Source organism: Solea solea, chromosome 11 (genome assembly GCF_958295425.1).
Source record: "Solea solea chromosome 11, fSolSol10.1, whole genome shotgun sequence".
NCBI classification, from domain to species: Eukaryota; Metazoa; Chordata; class Actinopteri; order Pleuronectiformes; family Soleidae; genus Solea; species Solea solea.
In genome coordinates this window covers 25,169,023-25,177,526 of record NC_081144.1, presented here as the reverse complement: position 1 = coordinate 25,177,526, position 8,504 = coordinate 25,169,023, and the positions used below count along the sequence as shown (strand labels likewise).

Below are 8,504 nucleotides of genomic sequence, written 5' to 3'. Positions count from 1 at the left end.
ATACTACGTTGTATATATGTGATAATTATATCATATACATGTGATACTATGTTGTATAAACTTGATAATTAGATCACATAAACGTGATAACTAAATGTTGAAAGAACTGCGGGCCTGTTTCCAATCGGCATTTATATATTTTAGCAGTTTGGCTATAACATTTCATAGTTTCACAAATTTCACAGAGAGTACATTTCTGTGTTCATAAAAGTCATCACGAGTGTTTATTCTTCTCTATTCCTGTCGCACACCGGGATAAAAGTCTCTTGTCAACAAGTGTCTGTGAAATACGCGTGTGTAAATAAAGTTTTAATAAAAGTAACGTCTTCATGTTAGTAAACGTCATCACGTTTCAGACGCAGTCTCTTCTGTGACCCAATCAGAGTGTCGTGTAGTGTGAGGGGGTGTGTCGTTGAGTGGGGGGGGGGGTGTCGTTGAGCCGGGGTGTGTGTCTTTGAGTGGTCTGTGGGTCTGCAACTAGACCCTTCTCAAAATTCTGGGGCATGACAGAACTTTGTTTTACAGAAAACTTTGGGAAGCAGCTGAACACATGAACAAGAAACTGTCATGGTTTGGTTTGTCTGTCATGTTTTGTTCTGTGTCTTGATTTCTCTTTTATGTTTCATGTGTTGTCTTCCTGTTTTATTTTGTGCGCACTCACCCCTGTCTCTGTTTTCAGGTTCGTGTTTGCCCTGCCCCCTTCTCGTCTGCGTGCACCTGCTCCCTGATTGTTCCTGCGCACCTGCATGCACTTACTCCCTAATCAGCACTGCTCTTAAACCCTCTCTGTGGCTTGTCTCGTCGCTAGTTCGTTTGTAGCCTTGTCTGGCGTTCCAGCACTCTTGTCCCACGTACCTAGTCTCAGTTCTTGTCTTCCCGTGATTCGACCCTTGCCTGACTGATTATCTCGACCTCGTCTCTTGCCTTGTGATTCTGTTACCTCTGCCTGTTTGGACTGATCTCCTGTGAACTGACTTGGACTGAATAAACGTTTTTGGAATTTGCCTGAACCTCGAGTCTCTGCATTTGTGTCCTTCCCGTGGCTTCCACGACCTCGCTCGTGACAGAAACATCTTTATTGGCAAGAACAATAAAACTGAATCTGTATCATGTATGAACACATTAAACCCATCAAGCTTTTTTTCAAAAACATAACACTCTGCATTTTTAATTCATGTCTCATATGTGTGTGTATTAGATACAAATCAAATTATATTCTGACAAATAATCCAAAGAATCATGAACAAACAACACAAAGAAGCAAATGATGTTAAGGGAATATTTATTCCACCTGAACTGAAATCAGCAGAAGAATTGATTTGAATATTTCGAGGTCAGTAGAGTGAATGACATCATCTTCTGTCTGTCGAACCATCTGATTCCAGCTCTGTCTGAATGAGGCCCATTATTCATAATAGCAACACCTAGATAAAAGAAAGAAATATAATCACATTTCACATGAAAATAAATGAACAGAAAATTGATTGAATCAGGAAAATCTCAACATACAGTTGGTCGCCGCAGCCCACACTTACTGCATATTCATATGACAGACACTCAGATCTACATGTTGTCCCACGGATTCCGCTGCAAGACAGAGCCTCGTTCTCTGCAACTGAAAAAATCCAAACATGAAGTTAGTTTTGGTTGTAAAAATGTTTGATCATCAGCACAAATGTTGAAATGTGACAAAGTGCAAACCCACGCAGTCATGAATGTTTAAACTTACTATAAAGCATCAGGAGAACGAGCAGAGCCAGAACAGCCACACCATAACGACCCATGGTTGTTTCTGAAAGTGTTGTTTCAGAGTGACGACGACACACAAGACTACAGCAAGTGTCGTCTTCCATACTTTGGAGGGCACAAAAACTATTAAACCAGAAGGCACTGTACTTGTTGTACTGCGCACTAGTCTCTCCACACCTGCAATACTGCGCAGAGGTCTGGGGACACACTTACAAAACCACTACTTATCCCCTGTTTATACTCCAAAAAAGAGCCTTGAGAATCCTACATCATGCCAGTTACAGAGAACATACAAATCAACTATTTACCAAATCAAAAATTCTATGACTTAATAAAATACCGCACAGTACAGATGATTTATAGGGCTGCCAACAAAAACCTCCTTCACAATCTACAGACATTATTCCTGAACAGAGGGGAGGGACACAATCTAAGAGGGAACATGAGGTTTAGGCAGAGAAGGGTAAGAACTACATTAAAATCCTTTACTGTATCGGTCACGGGGGTCAGACAGTGGAACAATCTGGATGAGGAGATGAAAAAATTAGCAAAACTGAGTGTATTTAAAAAGAAGTATGTAGAGATGACTATTAATCGATACAGAATGACACAGAAAGAAAATATGACAAAGGTCAGAGACAGAAATTTGTAGACACTGTGGGAAACGGTGCAACGGCGCGATGGAACACCATGGACACATGTACAGACACACATGGAGTCTGAGTTGACTGTCTAGAGCAGGGGTGCTCACACTTTTTCAGCATGCGAGCTACTTATAAAATGACCAAGTCTAAATGATCTACCTACTACAAAAATGCAAAACATATATTTATTTATAAATATATTGAGAATTCTTTATATGTACAATGTATGTTGATGTACCTTGCATAACCACATGAGCCCATATTGCACAACACAACACAATTAACTATGTACATTTTTTGTCATTACCTGACTTTACTCTGATGACTTGCACTGAATGGAATCAGCACAGTAGCTGCTGACAGCCAGCCTCAAGCACACTAACAAATGATCATCAAACGCACTTCGAAAATGTCATCGTGAACAAAAGCCATCCTCCCATTCTGTATGAAAGTGATACGTTTTTGTCTTTTAACTTGGTCCAGCTCCCCCACTCATTTTTATACCCTTTCTTAAGTTTAAGAGAAAAATTGGAGGTAACTCGCTAGCTATCTTGTTAGTTTTGCTGCTGCACTTAGCGCCGTTGTTTGCACATGCGCAGTGACCTAAGTGTCAGAAAAAGTCAGATGTCAGCTGACTGGCTGCCCTGTATATCAATCAAGTGACAGGATGGATGATAGGCTGAAGTCTATTTTTTTTTAACGTTATGCGATCTACCCACGCTACCTTTGCGATCGACTGGTAGATCACGATCGACGTACTGAGCACCCCTGGTCTAGAGCTAGACTATATCTCTGAGTGCTACCTGATGCTGAAACATGTTTTCTTTGTCAAAATGTCATAAAAAAAATAAAAATAAATAAATAAATAAAAAAAAAAAGGAAATGAAATGTATGATGATAATGGGGGTCGGGACTAGTTAAGCTTTGCTTCTCCCGCTTTCCCTTTCGGTTATGTATATTGTGTGAACTGCAATGTTATGTGATGAGTGATCTAAATGTCATGACCGAAATAAATAAATAAATAAATAAATAAATAAATAGAACGATGGAAACAACGGTTCAAAACATGTGAGAGTAAACCAAATAAAAGTCAATGATATGTTAATTTATGTTTGCACTTGAGTGGATTCCTTGTACATCCACATATGTACCTACTGTATAATGGAACTGTGTCTTTAGTCCAACCTCCTCTGTTGACTGATGGTTTCTCCAGTTTAACGTAGATGACTTTACTCACAGAGGAGGTGCAGGTGAACACCTGACATGTTTCCTCCTCAGTCTAAACACATGCAGATTCAATCAAACAATAATTATCATGAGTTTGGAGTTCAAACAAGGACTTTAAATAATTCAGTTATCATTAGTGCTGTTGGCAGCAGTGAATTGTTGGCACTGATGACGGCTCATGATGAAGATGAAATTTAAATATGCTGTTTTATTCGTTTTTTTCTCTCATATGTTAAAAACCATCTTACAAGAGCTCACTTGCTGAAACCAGACAAAAACACAAGTATAATATATGGATACGACAATGGGGCGAAGATAGCTCAGTGGTATAGCAAGTCGACTTTCATTATGAAGGTTGTGGGTTAGATTCCCAGCTCCGCTAGCAGGCAAGACACTTTCTGATTATCTGAGGTCAGGTCGCGGGGGTAGCAGCTTGAGCAGAGAAGCCCAGACTTCCCTCTGGTTTTTTTCCAGAATAAAATACCCAACTAATAAATGTATAAAACAAAACTACAAAATACAGCAGCCTCTCCATGTGTCAAAATAAAATACTGTAGTTTTGTATTTTCTTTTTTATATATATAGATTTTATTGATTTTTATCGAAATAGAACACAACCAACATAAAAGTGCTCTCTGTATTCACAAAAATATCAAAACAGGAAGGAAAACTAACCACCATCCAAACCAAAATGACTTCAGGTAGCTCACGTCTGTCCTTATCCCAAAAAGTAAAAAAAAAAAATTACATAAAAAAAAAAATAACATCAGTCAGTCAGTCATCATCTACCGCTTTATCCTCCACCAGAGGGTCGCGGGGGTGCTGTGCCAATCTCAGCTACATCGGGCGATAGGCGGGGTACACCCTGGACAGTTCGCCAGTCCATCGCAGGGCCACACACAGATAGAGACGAACAACCATTCACTCTCACACTCACTCCTATGGTCAATTTAGAGCAGGGGTCACCAACCTTTTTGAGACCGAGAGCTACCTGAAGGTTAGAGAATAATATGGAGGGCTACCATATTAACATTTTATGCAGTTTACCATTTAAATGATAAATATTATGCATTCAATTGCATACACATTAATTCCAGTGCTTACTCCTAATGATTATCACAGTTTTTATAAACAATATCAAGGACATTTTACTCAGTGATCATATGGATACATACAAGTGAGGTGAAGTGAAATGAGCCCGCGGGCACCTCGTTGGCTGCTCGCGGGCTACCAGGTGCCCGCGGGCACCACGTTGGTGACCACTGATTTAGAGTGTCCAATTTACCTATCCCCACATTGCATGTTTTTGGACTGTGGGAGGAAGCCGGAGAACCCGGAGAGAACCCACGCACACACGGGGAGAACATGCAAACTCCATGCAGAAAGGCCCTTGTTCCAACCGGGGCTCGAACCCGGGTCTTCTCGCTGCAAGGCGAGAGTGCTAACCACTACACCACCGTGTGACCCCAAAAAAAAAACATAAATAAATAAAAATAAATTAAAAAAAAAAGTAAAATAAATAAAAAGAGAAAAATACATATACATGTATATATACACATACATACATACACATACACACACATACATACATACATGCATGCATAAACCCGCACATACAGATAAAAAAAGAATAAAAAGAAAGTAAAAGAAAGTCTGACGTTAATAAAAAAAATAAGTAAATAAAATAAAACAGCCAAACCATAAAATTTTTTTATAAAAAAATACCTAAATAAATCAGATAAAACCACCAGTACAACAAAAGTATGTATACAAGTAGATAGTCAAATAAGATCAAAGCAAAAGCAGAGATAAGAGCAACAAATAATATAATAACATAAATCATCCAGTGGAAGTATTCCAGTCTAAAGCATATCTCCCCTTATTTAAAATGTCCCTTAGCAGCGGGGGTAAGTACCTCAGAAAGGCTGAAATTATCATCCCCTTTCATTCGCGCAGTGAGTCTTTCTAAGGGTAAAACTTTATACGTTTCTTGGTACCATTGTGTGACTGTTGGAGGTTTGTCACTTATCCACATCTCCTAGCCAGAAACAAAAGTTTGTCACAAAGTTTAAAATCTGTTCTGCTCAGAGATAATGTTTTTGAAGGCAAGCTCAATATGAATAGGCCAGAATCTGTAACTTTGAGTGAGAACATTTTACTCAATTCCTGGGCTACGTTGCTCCAAAACCTTGCAATCAAACGACATTCCCAAAAGCAGTGAATGTATGTCCCAACAGACAATTTACACTTGATGCAAAGGGGAGAGGTCTGATTATCCATCTTGTTAAAGGCGACATAGAATGCTTGTATCACACATATATGTTAGTTATGGAGGTCTACTTACATATATTAACTTGTTTTCATGATTAAAAACCTCCTAATCGCTGCAAACGAGCCGATCAAAATATCTCCTCGCTGACGCTCTCGTCAGCCGCGCTGTTTCAGACCAAACAGTTGCTGTGATTGGCCAGCCAACGAGAGCTTTCCTACTGTCCTGTGATTGGCCAGGTACCTGGAAGTGACGTAATAGATAGGCCAGCGCTCAGATACACAGCTCCCCCTCTGGCACGGTGGATGCTCTGCATCTCAGCAGCTACAACGAGACTAGTTCTTCTTCTTCTTCTGCGGTTGAATGTACGCAACCGGATGTGCCCGGACTAGTGCCCGCACCGGGAGGCGCTACGTTGGTGAGGATTTCTGATGACGACATCAAATTAAGGAAGTGTCGATCCGCTTCGCAGAGCCCAGGAAAACAATACAACACTATTTTCTCAGCAGTGGCTGAACTGTTTGTTCTGAAACTTTAGGGTTTCATAAACGAGGTAATGACGCAGATACACACAAAAACGCAGCGTTAATTGGAGCTTCCGGTCTATGTCACCTTTAAGAATGAATGGTGTTATGTGGGATCTATGGAGTATCTTATATTGGGTTTCTCTCATTCGGTTGCAGATAAATGTGGTTTTGGTAGAGACTATTGCTTCATGCCAGTCATCTTCGATAAATGGCCCACCAAGATCGCGTTCCCATTTCTGTATCACCTTCCTTATATCTGATGGATCTAAGGAGTATAGCAGTGAATAGGAATGAGAGAGAATATGTCTTAAAATATAAAATAATAATAATAAATAAATCTATATCACTGAGAGAGGGAGTGCCTGTGGAGATTTTTCACCTTTGATAGAATAAAACTACGGAGTTGAAGATACCCATAGAAGTATTCAGATGAAATGTTGTATTTTTGTTGAAGCTGTTGAAAGAACATCAGTGTATTACCCTGGTATACATCCCCAATAAGCCTGTCAAGTTATGTGTTGTTTAGTGTGTTTTTGTTGGCCACAGCTCTGCCCAAACTTGAAAAACGGCTGATCAACTGTTGAAGTACGACGATGGACAACTCAATTCTGTTCACTCTTCAGTTTTTTATTTTGGGGCAGAATGGGATGAACAGGATGTTACAGAATAGGTTAATAACCTAGGATAAACAGAAAAACAAAGCCATTAATAGCATATCATTTAAATTCATACTTCTTAATATAAATAATAAATGATAATAATAATGTTAATTTTACTTGATAAATGAACTTATTCAGATTAATTAACTCAAATCACTCCAAAATGTTAATCATTAAAGTAACAAAGCTACACCAAAGGTTATGACTAAAGTACTAGTAGCAAAAGTACAAGTAACAAAGTACTTCAAATCAATATCTCTATCATTATAAATCATATAAGTTTCAAAATTATTCAATTTAACATTGCATCCACAACCACACAATCAAAGGCGTTTGGGAAGTATAGCCTCCAAACTTAAAGTTCCACACTACTATACCAGTGGTGTCTTCAATCGTTGATCAGGAGCTGTGGCTGTGAGGTGTCTCCAGGGGAAAGCAGACTGACTGAACCAACTACAAACATTTTAACACCATGCTTCCTGTATTATGTAAAATTGTGTGAGCAACATGGCGGCGCAGGTGCACGCAGCGGCTCGAGGCTCTCTGCTTTTTAGGTTTGTTTTTGTGTTTTTGTTCGTGTTTACACTTTTTATCCGGAGACTTGAAGCCTTAACCCAGTACAGTAGGGCTGAACTGTGGGCTTTGGGGACAAACTCCGGTCTTTACCCACCTCCAAAGCCGGATTTTATCCCACCCGAACTACAGCGGACCACAGAGGCTTTCATCATCCCCCCTCTATGGCCCAGGAGACGGAGGAGACAACGTAAACAAAAGCGGGGTAAGCGCAGCGGAGTGCGTGCTAGGCTACTTGCTAAACCACACAGACCGGCACTGCCCAGTCTCCTCCTCGCGAACGTCAGGTAACTCACCAACAAACTGGACGAGATTCGACTGAGAATCGTCTCACGGAAGACAAACAGCTGTGTGGCGATTTTCACCGAGACCTGGCTGGATAATAACATCCCCGATGCAGCGGTGGAGCTGGCGGAGCGCTCTCTGTTCCGAGCCGACAGGACTGCAGCTTCAGGCAAGACCAAAGGCGGAGGTTTGGCACTGTACATTCACAACTCGTGGTGTACAGCCACGAGCATAATTGGAACTTTCTGCTCCCCCGATTTGGAATATCTGGCAGTGAAGTGCAGACCGTTTAAACTGGTTAGAGAACTCACCTCTGTCATGATCACAGCAGCCTACATACCACCGCGAGCTAATGCTAAATTAGCACTGGAGGAGCTGTACTGCCTGATTAGCAACCAGATGAACGCTAATCCAGAGGCGGCTGTGATCATGGCGGGGGACTTTAACCATGTGGAATTGAAAGCTGTTCTCCCCAAGTTCTACAAATTCATAAACTTTCCAACCAGAGACTATAACATACTGGACCAGGTTTACTGCAACATCAGAGGGGCATACAAGGCTACAGCAGCTC

General features: G+C 40.6%; 1 long non-coding RNA gene across 1 annotated transcript; it reads right to left on the bottom strand.

The window, feature by feature from the left end:
- Window positions 1-1,284: 1,284 nt before the first annotated feature.
- Window positions 1,285-2,061, bottom strand: LOC131468940 (uncharacterized). The gene is made up of 3 exons (XR_009241756.1): window positions 1,730-2,061; window positions 1,510-1,615; window positions 1,285-1,424 (listed from the first exon to the last, which is right to left on the bottom strand). It is a non-coding gene; the product is annotated as an uncharacterized LOC131468940 (long non-coding RNA).
- Window positions 2,062-8,504: the final 6,443 nt, after the last annotated feature.